The sequence below is a fragment of the Balaenoptera acutorostrata genome, chromosome 12 (assembly GCF_949987535.1).
Source record: "Balaenoptera acutorostrata chromosome 12, mBalAcu1.1, whole genome shotgun sequence".
Classification (NCBI taxonomy): domain Eukaryota; kingdom Metazoa; phylum Chordata; class Mammalia; order Artiodactyla; family Balaenopteridae; genus Balaenoptera; species Balaenoptera acutorostrata.
In genome coordinates this window covers 36,222,480-36,239,801 of record NC_080075.1, presented here as the reverse complement: position 1 = coordinate 36,239,801, position 17,322 = coordinate 36,222,480, and the positions used below count along the sequence as shown (strand labels likewise).

The window sequence follows — 17,322 nt, the reverse complement described above, 5'->3', positions numbered from 1 at the left end:
TTTTCTTTTTTTTTTTTTAGATTCTCAGAATTTATTCATAACTGAAAGTATGTACCTTTTGACCAACATCGGTGGGTTGATTTTAATTGACACCTAGGACAACAAGTTGTTCTAACTGAGAATTCCCACGGCAAGGACAGTGAGCTAGCATTTGTTCGGAAAGGCCTCACTCTGGCTGTTCATCTATATTATCTCTGATCTACACTTGAGGCTTTGCTAATTTGTATAATGAACATTTAAAATGTCTTTTCAGTTGCAAAATTAGTGCTTGTTATTAGCTTGTGAATGTTAAAAGTGGGCTTTCAATGGTCAGATTACTGGGGTTCAGGATATATACACCAACTGAACTATTTAGGGAAATCCCTGCACTGGCATGGATTAAACTGCAGCCAGCCTATCCTGAGGGATGGCTCAGACAGACATGTATTTACACCTCTGTGTCATAGAGTAAGTACATATCCTTAATGTCATTAGATAATGCCAAGCTGTTTCCTATAAATGTGCACCTTTTACAGTTCCATCACACTTTAAACTGCTTGACAATCTGTTGGCTGTGTACTAACATCTTATTGTGGTTTTAATTGGCAATTTCCCTACTACTAGTAAAATAGAGCCCTTTTTCATATGTTTATATACCATCTGAATTTGCTCAATTATGAGTTGCTTGTATAGACACTTTTCTGTTGGGTTGCCCGTTTTTGTTTTTTGTTTTTTGTTTTTTTCACACACACACACTGTATTTTTACAAGAAATAAATAAACTGACACCAAGCATTGTAAATGGATGACCACAACAAAAGCACCAATGATTGCAATTACCAAACACTAAACACACTCATACTATGTCATAATATTGACATTCAGTCCAGTAATCCACCACTGTAACAGCTCCTTTACTTTGCAGTGAAAATTGATTTGTATATTTTTTGCCTCTGAGTCCTTGTGGAATTTTTTATTTTTATTATTTTTTTATTCAAACAGAAAGTCACAAAAATTATAATCATCCTCATCAGGTCACTCAGTCCCATGTGATTAATTTTTTTTCATCTTGATCTTTTGTTAGCACTTTTATGAATTCATCAGTTTTCCATTAGAGTTCTGAAAATGCTTATTCATTCAGTTCAGCAGTATAGTCAGTTACCAGAAACCTGTACTTGTCAGAGTCTTTTCCATGAATTCCTTGAAGATGAAACCCTTTTATAGGAACATTTTTGCAAAAGCATCAGAGTACACCCAGAACTGTCTGTAAATGACAAAAGACTTAAAAACGACCACGGCTAAAGGTTTGATGCAAGTTCATAATAATGCAATTGACAAGGAAATATAGTTATTTCTGGGATATACATTTTAAAGTAATAACTAGAATTATGACTTATAACATTATACCAGAACATATAAGATTTTTAGAAATTTCATGTAATGTCTGAAACATTTATATTAACATATTTCCATACAAATAACCCAAAGAAAGTTTAGTATTAGTTGTTTCTTTTGTTTGTTTGTGTTTTTTATACTGCAGGTTCTTATTAGTCATCAATTTTATACACATCAGTGTATACATGTCAATCCCAATCGCCCAATTCAGCACACTACCATCCCCACCCCACCGCAGTTTTCCCCCCTTGGTGGCCATACATTTGTTCTCTACATCTGTGTCTCAACTTCTGCCCTGCAAACCGGTTCATCTGTACCATTTTTCTAGGTTCCACATACATGCGTTAATATACGATATTTGTTTTTCTCTTTCTGACTTAATTCACTCTGTATGACAGTCTCTAGATCCATCCACATCTCAACGAATGACTCAGTTTCGTTCCTTTTTATGGCTGAGTAATATTCCATTGTATATATGTACCACATCTTCTTTATCCATTCATCTGTCGATGGGCATTTAGGTTGCTTCCATGACCTGGCTATTGTAAATAGTGCTGCAGTGAACATCGGGGTGCATGTGTCTTTTTTTTTAAAGATTTATTGATTTATCGATTGATTGATTGCTATGTTGGGTCTTCGTTTCTGTGCTAGGGCTTTCTCTAGTTGCGGCAAGCGGGGGCCACTCTTCATCGCGGTGCGCGGGCCTCTCACTATCGCGGCCTCTCTTGTTGCGGAGCACAGGCTCCAGACGCGCAGGCTCAGTAGTTGTGGCTCACGGGCCTAGTTGCTCTGCGGCATGTGGGATCTTCCCAGACCAGGGCGCGAACCCGTGTCCCCTGCATTAGCAGGCAGATTCTCAACCACTGGGCCACCAGGGAAGCCCCACATGTGTCTTTTTGAATTATGGTTTTCTCTGGGTATATGCCCAGCAGTGGGATTGCTGGATCATATGGTAATTCTATTTTTAGTTTTTTAAGGAACCTCTGTACTGTTCTCCATAGTGGCTGTATCAGTTTACATTCCCACCAACAGTGCAAGAGGGTTCCCTTTTCTCCACACCCTCTCCAGCAATTTGTTGTTTGTAGATTTTCTGATGATGCCCATTCTAACTGGTGTGAGGTGATACCTCATTGTAGTTTTGATTTACATTTCTCTAATAATTAGTGATGTTGAGCAGCTTTTCATGTGCTTCTTGGCCATCTGTATGTCTTCTTTGGAGAAATGTCTATTTAGGTCTTCTGCCCATTTTTGGATTGGGTTGTTTGTTTCTTTAATATTGAGCTGCATGAGCTGTTTATATATTTTGGAGATTAATCCTTTGTCTGTTGCTTTGTTTGCAAATATTTTCTCCCATTCTGAGGGTTGTCTTTTCGTCTTGTTTATGGTTTCTTTTGCTGTGGAAAAGCTTTGAAGTTTCATTAGGTCCCATTTGTTTATTTTTGTTTTTGTTTCCATTACTCTAGGAGGTGGATCAAAAGAGATATTGCTGTGACTTATGTCAAAGAGTGTTCTTCCTATGTTTTCCTCTAAGAGTTTTATAGTGTCCAGTCTGATATTTAGCTCTCGAATCCATTTTGAGTTTATTTTGGTGTATGGTGTTAGGGAGTGTTCTAATTTCATTCTTTTACGTGGCGCTGTCCAGTTTTCCCAGCACCACTTATTGAGGAGACAGTCTTTTCTCCATTGTATATCTTTGCCTCCTTTGTCATAGATTAGTTGACCATAGGTGCCTGGGTTTATCTCTGGGCTTTCTATCTTGTTCCATTGATCTATGTTTCTGTTTTTGTGCCAGTACCATATTGTCTTGATTACTGTAGCTTTGTAGTATAGTGTAAAGTCAGGGAGTCTGATTCCTCCAGCTCCGTTTTTTTCCCTCAAGACTGCTCTTGCTATTCGGGGTCTTTTGTGTCTCCATACAAATTTTAAGATGATTTGTGATAGTTCTGTAAAAAATGCCATTGGTAATTTGATAGGGATTGCATTGAATCTGTAGATTGCTTTGGGTAGTATGGTCATTTTCACAATATTGATTCTTCCAATCTAAGAACCTGGTATATCTCTCCATCTGTTAGTATCATCTTTAATTTCTTTCATCAGTGTCTTATAGTTTTCTGCATACAGGTCTTTTGTCTCCCTAGGTAGGTTTATTCCTTGGTATTTTATTCTTTTTGTTGCAGTGGTAAATGGGAGTGTTTCCATAATTTCTCTTTCAGATTTTTCATCATTAGTGTATAGGAATGCAAGAAATTTCTGTGCATTAATTTTGTATCCTGCAACTTAACCAAATTCATTGATTAGCTCTAGTAGTTTTCTGGTGGCATTTTTAGGATTCTCGATGTATAGTATCATGTCATCTGCAAACAGTGACAGCTTTACTTCTTCTTTTCTGATTTGTATTCCTTTTATTTCTTTTTCTTCTCTGATTGCCATGGCTAGGACTTCCAAAACTATGTTGAATAATAGTGGTGAGAGTGGACATCCTTGTCTCGTTCCTAATCTTAGAGGAAATGCTTTCAGTTTTTCACCATTGAGAATGATGTTTGCTGTGGGTTTGTCGTATATGGCCTTTATTATGTTGAGGTAGGTTCCCTCTATGCCCACTTTCTGGAGAGTTTTTATCATAAATGGGTGTTGAATTTTGTCAAAGGAGTTTTCTGCATCTATTGAGAATGATCATATGGTTTCTCTTCTTCAGTTTGTTAATATGGTGTATCACATTGATTGATTTGCGTATATTGAAGAATCCTTGCATCCCTGGGATAAATCCCACTTGATCATGGTGTATGATCCTTTTAATGTGTTGTTGGGTTCTGTTTGTTACTATTTTGTTGAGGATTTTTGCATCTATTTTCATCAGTGATATTGGTCTGTAATTTTCTTTTTTTGTAGTATCTTTGTCTGGTTTTGGTATCAGGGTGATGGTGGCCACATAGAATGAGTTTGGGAGTGTTCCTTCCTCTGCAATTTTTTGGAAGAGTTTGAGAAGGATAGGTTTTAGCTCTTCTCTAAATGTTTGGTAGAATTCACCTGTGAAGCCATCTGGTCCTGGACTTCTGTTTGTTGGAAGATTTTTAATCACAATTTCTTTTTTATACTTTATTTATTTATTTTATTTATTTATTTATGACTGTGTTGGGTCTCTTAGTTTTCGTGTGAGGGCTTTCTCTAGTTGCGGCAAGTGGGGGCCACTCTTCATCGCGGTGCGGGGGCCGCTCTTCATCGCGGTGCGCGGGCCTTTCACTATCGCGGCCCCTCCCGTTGCGGGGCACAGGCTCCAGACGCGCAGGCTCAGTAGTTGTGGCTCACAGGCCCAGTTGCTCCGCGGCATGTGGGATCTTCCCAGACCAGGGCTCGAACCCGCGTCCCCTGCATTGGCAGGCAGATTCTCAGCCACTGCGCCACCAGGGAAGCCCAATCACAATTTCAATTTCATTACTTGTGATTGGTCTGTTCATATTTTCCGTTTCTTCCTGGTTCCATCTTGGAAGGTTATACCTTTCTAAGAATTTGTCCATTTCCTCCAGGTTGTCCATTTTGTTGGCATAGAGTTGCTTGTAGTAGTCTCCTAGGATGCTTTGTATTTCTGTGGTGTCTGTTGTAACTTCTCCTTTTTCATTTTAATTTTATTGATTTGAGTCCTCTCCCTCTTTTTCTTGATGAGTCCTGCTAATGGTTTATCAATTTTGTTTATCTTCTCAAAGAACCAGCTTTTAGTTTTACTGATCTTTGCTATTGTTTTCTTTGTTTCCATTTCATTTATTTCTGCTCTGATCTTTATGGTTTCTTTCCTTCTGCTAACTTTGGGTTTTGTTTGTTCTTCTTTCTCTAGTTCCTTTAGGTGTAAGGTTAGATTGTTTACTTGAGATTTTTCTTGTTTCTTGAGGTAGGCTTGTATAGTTATAAACTTCCCTCTTAGAACTGCTTTTGCTATATCCCATAGGTTGTGGATTGTCATGTTTTCATTGTCATTTGTCTAGGTATTTTTTGATTTCCTCTTTGATTTCTTCAGTGATCTCTTGGTTGTTTAGTAACGTATTGTTTAGCTTCCATGTGTTTGTGTTTTTTACGTTTTTTCCCCTGTAATTCATTTTTAATCTCATAGCGTTGTGGTCAGAAAAGATGCTTGATATGATTTCAATTTTCTTAAATTTACTGAGGCTTGATTTGTGACCCAAGATGTGATCCATCCTGGAGAATGTTCCGTACGCACTTGAGAAGAAAGTGTAATCTGCTGTTTTTGGATGGAATGTCCTGTAGATATCAATTAAATCTATCTGGTCTATTGTGTCATTTAGAGCTTCTGTTTCCTTATTTATTTTCATTTTGGATGATCTGTCCATTGGTGTAAGTGAGGTGTTAAAGTCCCCCACTATTACTGTGTTACTGTCGATTTCCTCTTTATAGCTGTTAGCAGTTGCCTTATGTATTGAGGTGCTCCTATGTTGGGTGCATATGTATTTAAAATTGTTATACCTTCTTCTTGGATTGATCCCCTGATCATTATGTAGTGTCCTTCCTTGTCTCTTGTAACATTCTTTATTTTAAAGTCTATTTTATCTGATATGAGTATAGCTACTCCAGCTTTCTTTTGATTTCCATTTGCATGGAATATCTTTTTCCATCCCCTCACTTTCAGTCTGTATGTGTCCCTAGGTCTGAAGTGGGTCTCTTGCAGACAGCATATATATTGGTCTTGTTTTTGTATCCATTCAGCAAGCCTGTGTCTTTTCATTGGCGCATTTAATCCATTCACGTTTAAGGTAATTATCGATATGTATGTTCTTATGACCATTTTCTTAATTGTTTTGTGTTTGTTGTTGTAGATCCTTTTCTTCTCTTGTGTTTCCCACTTAGAGAAGTTCCTTTAGCATTTGTTATGGAGGTGGTTTGGTGGTGCTGATTACTCTTAGCTTTTGCTTGTCTGTAAAGCTTTTGATTTCTCCATCGAATCTGAACAAGATCCTTGCCAGGTAATCTTGGTTGTAGGTTCTTCCCTTTCATCACTTTAAGTATATCATGCCACTCCCTTCTGGCTTGTAGAGTTTCTGCTGAGAAATCAGCTGTTAACCTTATGGGAGTTCACTTGTATGTTATTATTCGTTTTTCCCTTGTTGCTTTCAGTAATTTTTCTTTGTCTTTAATTTTTGCCAATTTGATTACTATGTGTCTCGGCGTGTTTCTCCTTGGATCTATCCTGTATGGGACTCGCTGCGCTTACTGGACTTGGGTGGCTATTTCCTTTCCCATGTTAGGGAAGTTTTCGACTATAATCTCTTCAAATATTTTCTCTGCTCCTTTCTCTCTCCCTTCTCCTTCTGGTACCCCTATAATGCGAATGTTGTTGTGTTCATTGTTGTCCCAGAGGTCTCTTAGGCTGTCTTCATTTCTTTTCATTCTTTTTCTTTTTATTCTGTTCCGCAGCAGTGAATTCCACCATTCTGTCTTCCAGGTCACTTGTCTGTTCTTCTGCCTCAGTTATTCTGCTGTTGATTCCTTCTAGTGTAGTTTTCATTTCAGTTATATTGTTCATCTATGTTTGTTCTTTAATTCTTCTAGGTCTTTGTTAAACATTTCTTGCATCTTCTCTATCTTTGCCTCTATTCTTTTTCCGAGGTCTTGGATCATCTTCACTATCATTATTCTGAATTCTTTTTCTGGAAGGTTGCCTATCTCCACTTCATTTAGTTGTTTTTCTGGGGTTTTATCTTGTTCCTTCATCTGGTACATAGCGCTCTGCTTTTTCATCTTGTCTATCTTTCTGTGAATGTGGTTTTTGTTCCACAGGCTGCAGGATCGTAATTCTTCTTGCTTCTGCTGTCTGCCCTCTGGTGGATGAGGCTATCTAAGAGGCTTATGCAAGTTTCCTGATGGGAGGGACTGGTGGCGGGTAGAGCTGACTGTTGAGCTGGTGGGCGGAGCTCAGTAAAACTTTAATCCACTTGACTGCTGATGGGTGGGGCTGGGTTCCCTCCCTGTTGGTTGTTTTGCCTGAGGCAATCCAACACTGGAGCCTACCTGGGCTCTTTGGTGGGGCTAATGACAGACTCTGGGAGGGCTCATGCCAAGGAGTACTTCCCAGAACTTCTGCTGTCAGTGTCCTTCTCCCCACGGTGAGCCACAGCCACCCCCCGCCTCCACAGGAGACCCTCCAACACTAGCAGGTAGGTCTGGTTCCGTTTCCCCTGGGGTCACTGCTCCTTCCCCTTGGTTCCGATGTGCACACTACTTTGCGTGTGCCCTCCAAGAGTGGAGTCTCTTTTTCCCCCAGTCCTGTCAAAGTCCTGCACTCAATTCCCCCTAGGCTTCAAAGTCTGATTCTCTAGGAATTCCTTTTCCTGTTGCCGGACCCCCAGGTTGGGAAGCCTGACATGGGTCTCAGAACCTTCACTGCAGTGGGTGGACTTCTGTGGTATAAGTGCTCGCCAGTCTGTGAGTCACCCACCCAACAGTTATGGGATTTGATTTTACTGTGATTGAGCCCCTCCTATCGTCTCATTGTGGCTTCTCCTTTGTCTTTGGATGTGGGGTATCTTTTTTGGTGAGTTCCAGTGTCTTCCTGTTGATAATTGTGCAGCAGCTAGTTGTGATTCTGGTGTTCTCGCAAGAGGGAGTGACAGCACATCCTTCTACTCCACCATCTTGTTTCCTCGGGTTGCCCGTCTGATTCCTCTTTTTTAGCTCTTGTTGGAAACAGTAGGGGTTGAGTAGCCCATTAATGAACACAGAGGACTGCTTAGATAGTGTGTCTAGCTTGGCTTTTTCCAATCTCTAGGGAATCTGTTTTCAAACAGGAAGGGACAGCAGCTGGTAGGTCTGGCAGTTCTATTCCTTCTCAAGCTCTGCTGCTGTTCATGCATCTAAAGGTTGGCTGCAGATAAACTGATGATAATAATGCCATTATTGCAGGAAAGCCTACAGAATAGAGCCTATCATTACTCTTTCTTGCTGCAAACAGTCAATTCTGATCCCAGGAAAACTTGGATTGCTTATTACAGACAGTGGTATGCATGCATGTACCACGCCTTGTGAAACACTGCTTATATCATTATACTGTGTTATCACTAATTTTTAAGTTCCTGAGAACAGAGGCTTACTCATCTCTGTCTAGCCTTACTTCAGTGGTTACTTATTAAATGTCAGATGAATTTAAATAGATTCTGGTGGCAGAGAGTCTGCCTTGCCTGACTTGAAGCATTTTGAGTCTGATTCCCTGAACTTTAGAGTTGGAAAATATTTCTAGAAACAATTTAACACTGATTCTTATAAGTGATAATTTATGTAGAATATGAGCATGGTTTTCATTTTTTGCTGGGGTGTAGTGATCAGAATCACTTGTGGGACTCAAGAACAAAACAACAAACTTATGTCTTTATGCTTTCCCTTAGACTTCATAAATGAGTACATTAGGGGTAGATTTCTGTGTGTATATTTTTAAAGTCCATTGGCTAAAGCCAACAGGGTTGAGAAGAAATTATAATTACTAAACTTACATAACAGTTGCTAAATGTTTTATTTACCATGCATAGTTTTAAGAAATTCACATTTAACTAAAGACCATGTAAATAACACTTTTACCACCATTTGACAAATAGAGAAACTGAAGTAAGCACATTAAGTGACTTTCTCAAGGTCACACAATTAGAAAGATGTTGGAGCTGGAGTTTGCATTCAAGCAATGTTATTCCAAATATTATCTTAACCACTGTCATTCATGGAAACTATTCATAAAAACCAGTGGTTTGTGGAAATTATCTGTATGCACAGAAAGAATTGTAGCATTTCAAGCATGTGTGCCAAAAAACTCACTAGAATTCTATAGCTTAATTTTATAGCACAGGAGAATTTTCTTCCAATCTCGATTGCTATTACAGATGACTCCGGTACTTTATGTGTATGCGAGCGGGTGGGTTGGTATTGATTATATGAATACACAGAGGTCACTTTTTTTTTTCCACGCAACTATTAAACAAAAGAATAGAGAAATTCATAAAATGTATAGCTATTTTAAATGTCTTCATTTTACTTCACTATTTTAGTAACTTCTGGGTGTTCTGGCTTTAAATCTACTGGGGAAAACTTAATTGCCAAGATGTAATGGCATACTCCAAGCTTCTAGTAAAACTCTGATCCAGGTAGTAAAATTAAGGTTTCTGGTTAGGTACACACTATATAGAATAGTGGTATTCTGCATTTAATTTGTTATAATACGTTGTTATGGTTGAAGTATATGAACAAAGTCCCATATCACACAAATATGTAGTTGGGCAAAGAAGCACTGAAATAATCTTTTCATGTCATTGTAGATACTGTCTTTTGATATTACACAAAAACTTGAGAAGTGGTAGTTTCTTAAAAGTTAGGTATAATTTCTGTTTCTAGCCATGATGGAGAACAAGGCCTGCATGTTCCTTCCTGCTGAAACAACCAAATAAAAAACAGAGAAACTACATGGAAAAGTGAACTTCAAGACACTAGGCCTCAGACAGTGAGGAAAATTGGCAAACAAACAAATGGAGCCTTACAATTTTCCCAGCTTACTGACTTGAGGGAACTTCCAGGTCATGAGGCAAGGAAGCAGAATGGAGGAAGAGCCAAGTAGACTCCTTGAGTTGAGGAAATGGAGCTAAGAGTCTAGGAAGACCAAGATAGCTAGAGTTCACAGGGCAGAGAACCAGTGAGGAGAGAACACAGATCTCCAGATATCTGTAGATGGTCCCTTTGAGAATTAAATGCAGTCCAGATCAGCATGTGTATGTGAGGAAGCAGGCTGGAGAAAGAGCCATCTGAAAGGGTTAGAGGGCTCATGTCAGTCTAGTAACAAAGCCCATTCTTAGCAGCCACTGTTTACTGGGTAGTACTTGCCTCAGTAGTAGGGAATAATTAGCCCTAGACTGCACTGCTCTGGCTCCACCCCAACAAATCATAAAACTAAGATTCAAAAGGATCAAACTATTCTCAAGTAACAACTGTGTCCCAGAACAAAGTTCAAAAGTATTTATAGCAGTACTTTTATAGAAATACAAAAATGCCCAACATCTATGAGATAAAATTCACAATGGCTATCATCTATTAAAGATCAGTAGGCATGCAAAGAAGCAAGAAAACACAACCCATAAGAAGGAGAATAATCAATTGAAACTAGCCTAGGTCTTATACAGATGTTAGAATTAGCAGGTAAGGATATTAAAAAGTTAAAATTGTTATGTACAAAAAGTTTAGAAATTTTGGAGGGTATTAAAAAGACCGAAATCAAACTTCTAGAGTTGAAAACTATAATTTCCGAGGTGAAAAATACACTAGATGGGATGAATGGCAAATTAGACATTGCAGAAGAAAAGATTAGTGAACTTGACATATCAATAGGAACTATCCAAAATGAAATGGAAGAAAAAAAAAACATGAGTGAATTGTGGAACAACTTCAAGTAGCCTGGTATATGGTTGATTAAAGTCCCTGCAGGAGGGAGGGGTGGAGAGTATAAAAAATATTTGAGTAAATCATGCCCTAAAAAATTTCAAACCTTTTGAAAACTATTAACCCACAAATCTAAGAATTCAGTGAACCCCAAGCACAAGAAATATGAAGAAAACTATACCAAACTACATAACCAGTGTAAAATCATAAAAGCAGCTAAAGGAAGAAAAAGAGCAGAGGACCAAAGATGAGTATAACATCAGAATTCTCATCAGAAACAATCTGAGAACAATGGAGAAACACGTTTAAAGTACTAACATTTTTTTAAAGTGAATATAGAATTATATAACTAGCAAAATGTCTTTCAAAAGCAAAGATGAGACTAAGTTTTCAGACATAAAAAGCCTGAAAGAATGCATCACTGCATTCACTACAAGAAATACTGAAGTCTTTCAGGCAGACAAAATTATATTAGATGAAAATGTGGATTTACATGAAGGAATGATGAACACTGGAAGTGATAAACACATGGGTTAATATATAAGAATTTTTAAAATTTATTTAAATCTCTTTAAAAGATAATTACTTAAAAATAACAGTGTTGAGGGTTTTTTAATGTGTAAAAATTAAAATATGACAATAGTATAAAGGCCAGGAGAAAAAAGAAAGATTAGGCAGCCCTAGTTTTGCACATTTTTGACATATATGGGGTTCAGTTAGATGACACCAATTCCCTAACAACACAGTTCAAATTTTTGTGAACACAGTATATTTGCTGTGAATACTTTCATAAAAGTCCAAACTTCACAGTTAGCTTAGTCCACATATCACTACTTAAATAGCAGATGTGGATCATGATGCGTGACCTATCTTTCAAAGTATGTTAGTGATTTGTCACCACACACGGGATTCGGTTCATATGCGATCAGCAATGCTTGTAGTTTTGCCTCCTTGTGTCCTAGTGATAGCCCATGTGACATTTTACAAAAATGGGTAATTGAAAGAAATTAACCAACAAAGATGAAAATGCAGCAAATAAAAAATAATATTGGAAGTGAAATTCAAATCAAATGTAAATTGAGTTATAGAATAAATATGTGTTCATGGGAATGTTGGCACTACCACCTTTCAGGAGTTCCTAAATATGCAGCCAGAAACACAGAATGAAGGCAAGCTTAACATAAATTAAGAGAAATTAACATGATTAAAAGAATGAAGATGTCCCTGAGGAAGTGATGCTGGCCAAAAAACAAAAAAAAAACCAACTTTGTATTATGGGAACTCTCAGGGCCATCTTATAACATTAAAAGTACAAAGTTTAAAACGTCAGAAGTTAATCATTCAAATTTAGAAGCAGTAAGATAATTCACCAAGACATAGAAAAGATCCTCATAAGCTATGCGAGAGGAAGAAAACAAACACATTTTCTATGCTTTTAATTATAGTGTACTAAAAACAATTTTTTTCTATTTTTAAAATTTTCGTAGATGTTTACAACTAACACTGAGATCTTTTAGTTTTTTAATAAACATTTTTGAAGGTCATGAGACAATTGTAAATTTTCCCATTGATTATTAAGATTGCTTTCCATGGGTTTCAACATTCACAGTCATTGTTATGGTCCTGCATTATGTGCAAAGCATCAACTGCCTATATACTGTGGTATAGTTCTTATACCGTACGTGAAGTGGTATAGTATCACATGAAGGTAAACTGTGATAAAGATGTATACTATAAACCTTAAAGCAGTTATTAAAATAACAAAGTGAAGTCAACACAAGATAAAATGGAATAGTTAAAAAAAAAAACTAAAGGCAGAAAAAGTAGAAAAGACATGGAACAATACATAATGTAATAGCATTATGACAAACTGAAATCTAACCATATTAATAATCATGTAAAATGTAAATTGCCTAAACACTAATTAAAAGGCAGAGATGGTCAGATTGGATTAAAAAAAAAAAGACACAAATCTATGCTCCCTATAAGAAATACATTTAAATGAATATAGTGACACAAATAGGTTAAATGTAAAAAAGATGGCACATTTTTATTATGCTAACACTAGTCAAAAGAAATCTTGGGCTTCTCTGGTGGCGCAGTGGTTGAGAATCTCCCTGCCAATGCAGGGGACACAGGTTCGAGCCCTGGTCTTGGAATATCCCACATGCCACGGAGCAACTGGGTCCGTGAGCCACAATTACTGAGCCTGCGCGTCTGGAGCCTGTGCTCTGCAACAAGAGAGGCCACAATAGTGAGAGGCCCGCACACCCTGATGAAGAGTGGCCCCCGCTTGCCACAACTAGAGAAAGCCCTCGCACAGAAACAAAGACCCAACACAGCCAAAAATAAATTTTTAAAAATTAAATAATAATAATAAAAATAGTGAAAATAAACAAGTGATGTAATAATGTAAAAAAAGAAATCTTGACTAGCTATATTAATATCAAAGAAAATTTTATAACAAAGAACATTACCATTGATGAAGGTCATGTCATAATAAAAAGTGATCAATCAAGAGGACATACCTATCCCAAATGTTTGTGGACCTAGTAACAGCTTTAAAACTCATGGAATAGAAACTGATAGAACTGCAAGGAGAAATGGATAAATCCACAATTACTGTCTGAGATTTGAATACCCCCTCATTAACTGACAGAATCAATAGAAAAATGGGCAAGAATGGAATAGACTTAAGCAAAACTATCAACCAAGTTGACCTGATTAATGTTTATGGAACACTCCACACCCAATAGTAGTAGAATACACATTCTCATGAACACATGCACAACGTGTCAGGATATGACATATTCTGGACCATATAAGTCTCAGTTTAAAAGTATTCTAGTCAAAGTATTAGTATCTCTGATATTAATAGAATTAAATTAGAAGTAAATTACAAAAGGATCCCTAGAAAATCCTCAAATATTTGGAAACAACATGTCTCTAAATCACCCAATAACTTAAAAAAGGGGGGTAGATTATAAAACATTTTGAAATGAATGAAAATGAAAACACAACATACAATATGATATGCTGCTAAAGAAGTACTTAGGGATGCTAAACATGTTAAAAAACAAGAAAGGTTTCAAATCAATTACCTCAGCCTCCTGCCTAAGAGACTAGAAAAAGAAAAGCAAATTAAAACCAAAATAAGCAGAATAAAGGAAATAAAGACCAAAGCAGATTCAATAAAATATTTTAAAAAAGCTAGAAAAAATGAAATAAAAAAATCAGTTCTTTGAGAAGATCAATAAAATTGATAGATTTTTAGTAAAACTGATCAGAGAAAAGAGAGAACACAAATTACCAATATCAGGAATGAGAGGTGATGTAACTACAGATTCTACTGGTAGTAAAAGGATGATAAGGGAATATTAACAACTTTATGCCAATAGATTTGACAGCATAGATGAAATGGACAAATTCCTTAGAAGTCACAAATTACCAAAGCTCATTTAAGAAGAAATAGATAACCCAACAGCTCTATATTTATTAAATTGATATTGTAGTTTAAAACCTTAGAGAAAGGTTTCTTTCTTTAAGAAAACTCCAGGCCAGTTGGCTTCACTACTATATTTTACCAAACATTCAGGACAAAAATAAGACCAATTCTACACAAACTCTTCCAGAGAACTGAAGAGGATGGACTGTTTCCCAACTCATTCTATGAGGTGAGCATTATCCAAATATTAAAACTTGAAGAAGACAATAATAGAAAACTAAAGACCAATATATTTAATGAACATAATTACAAAAATTCTAAACAAAATTTTAGCAAAGCAAATCCAACATTATGTAAAAAGAATGATGCATCATGACCAAATGGCATTTACCCCAAGAATGCAGGGTTGGTTCAGCATTTGAAAGCAAACAATGAAATTCACTATATTAACAACTGTAAAAGAAAAATAATATGATGAATAGATTGGAAGGAAGTTTACTCAACCTGATTAAGGGCATCTACAAAAAAGTACAAGTAACATGATAATGGTGAAAATCTGAATGTTTTTCTGCTAAGATTGGGAATAAAAAATGTCTCCTTTTACCATGTCTATTCAGTGTTGTACTGGAGGTTCTTATTAAGGCAAGAAAAAGAAATGAAAATCACCAAGATTGAGAAGAAGATATATAACTTTTTATTTGCAGAAAATATGATCATCTATTCAGAAAGTCAATGTAATCTACAAAAAAAAAAAATGCTGCTAGAAATAATGTTTACCAAACATTATATAGGATATATATATATCCTATATAACAGGATATAACATCAATATGCAAAAGTAGATTACATTTCTATATACTAGCAACAAATGAAATTGAAAGTTAAAAATATTATTCACAAATGCTTTTAAAAATGTGAAGTACTTAGGGATAAATCTAACAAAAGATACGAAAGACCTGTACACTGAAAACTATAAAAAAAATGGCTAAAAGAAATTAAAGACCTAAATAAATGAAGAGATAGATGTACCATGTTCATGATTCAGAAGACAGTTCTCCCCAAAGTAAGCTATAGATTAATCCCAATCATAATATTATGATATCAACACAAACCCAATCATATCAACAGCCAATTTTTTTGTAGAAACTGACTTTAAAATTCATATGGAAATGCAAAGGACCTAGAATTGCCAAAAGCGACCTTGTAAAAGAATAAAATTGGAACACTCGCATTACCTGATTTCAAGATTTGTAAATAAAGCTACAGAAATCAAGACAGTGTGGTAGTGGCCTAAAGATAGACAAATAGACCAATAAAATAGAATAGATAGTTTGTAAGTAGACTCACACTTATGTGGAAAATTGAATTTTGACAAAGGTACAAAAGCAACTCAGTAGAGAAAGAATAATCTTCAATAAATTATGCTGTAACAATTGAACATATGCCAAAAAAAAACCCCACTTTCAATTCATACCTCATGCTATACAAAAATTAGTTTAAAATGCATCATAAACCTAAATATAAAACTTAGAACTCTAAACCTCCTATAAGAAAACAGAAGAAACTGTGTGACCTTGGATTACCCAAAGTTGTTTTAGATATGACACCAAAAACAATCCATAAAATAACAAATTGATAAATAGGAATTTATCAAAATTAAGGTACTTCTGCTCTTCAAAAGACACTGTTAATATTTTCATCAAGGGGGAAAATACTATTTAATGGGGAAAGAATAATCAGATGATGCTAGGACAACTGAATATTGACATGCAAAAGAATTAAATTTGACTACTACCTCACACCATATAAAAAAATTACTCAGAATGGATCACCAACCTAAATGTAAGAGCTAAAACTATAAAACTTTTAGAAGAAAACATAGGAGTGAATCTTAAGGTAATAGTTTCTTAGATATGGCACAAAAATCACATGACAAAGAAAAAATAGATAATTTACATCAAAATTTTAAAATTTTGTGCTTCAAAAAATACCATCAAAAAAGAAAAAGAAAAAAGGACAACCCACGACTAGGAGAAAAATCTTTGCAAATCACATACTGATTAAGGACTTGTATCCAGAATATATAAATTACTCTAAGAACTCAACCTTAAAAAAAAACTCAATAAAAAAGAGAAGGGAGAGCAAAGATTTGAACACCTAATTCATCAAGATATACAGATGGCATATAAGCACATGAAAAGATCTTTATCATCAACAGTCATTAGGGAAATGAAAATTAAAACTTTAGTGAGATACCACCATACACATATCAGAATGATTAAAATTAAAAACACTATGTCAAGTATTGGTAACATCTGGAGAGACTGGAACTCTCATATGCTTCTGATGGCAATGTAAACTGATAAAAACCATTTAGAAAACAGTTTTATGATTTATATGAAACTCTAGTAAAAGAAAACTACCATATTGTGGCAGAAAGCAGATAGTAATTGCTTGGGGATGAGATCAGAGAAGAATGGATGGAAGGGATTAAAAAGAGAATTTTGGGGGATGATGAATATGTTTACTATTTGATTTTGGTGACCTTGTCATGACTGTATATGTATTATACTTCAAAACTGGTTAAATTATACAATTTAAGTATGTGCAGTTTACTGTATGCCAATTATACCTCAAAGCTGTTTATTAAAAATAAAATTAGTTGTATCTGTACACTCATGTTCGTAGCAGTATTATTCACAATAGCTAAAACATGGAAGCAACCCAGGTGTCCATCATTGGGTGAATGGATAAGCAAAATGTGCTATATACATACAATGGAGTATTATCCAGCCTCAAAAAGGAAGGAAATTCTGACATATGCTTCAACATGAATGATCCTGAAGATCATTATGCTAAGTGAAACAAGTCACAAAAAGACAAATACTGTATGATTCCGTTTATATGAAATACTTAGATTAGTCAAAATCATTGAGACAGCCCTGATTGCAAACTATACTATGAAGCTACAGTAATCAAAACAGTATGTTACTGACACAGAAACAGACACAAAGATCATTGGAACAGAACAGAGAACCCCAAAATAAACCCACACTTATATGGTCAATCTACAACAAAGGAGGTAAGAAT

General features: G+C 35.9%; 1 protein-coding gene across 3 annotated transcripts in view; it reads left to right on the top strand.

Moving 5' to 3' along the window:
- Positions 1-16,897, top strand: part of ETAA1 (ETAA1 activator of ATR kinase) — a 31,932-nt gene extending 15,035 nt beyond the window's left edge. For all 3 annotated transcript variants that reach the window (XR_009009882.1, XR_009009881.1, XM_057557986.1), the window contains one exon: positions 21-16,897. The gene's annotated coding sequence lies outside the window, so the exon portion shown is untranslated. The remainder of the gene's footprint in view (positions 1-20) is intronic.
- The last annotated feature ends 425 nt before the right edge of the window (positions 16,898-17,322 follow it).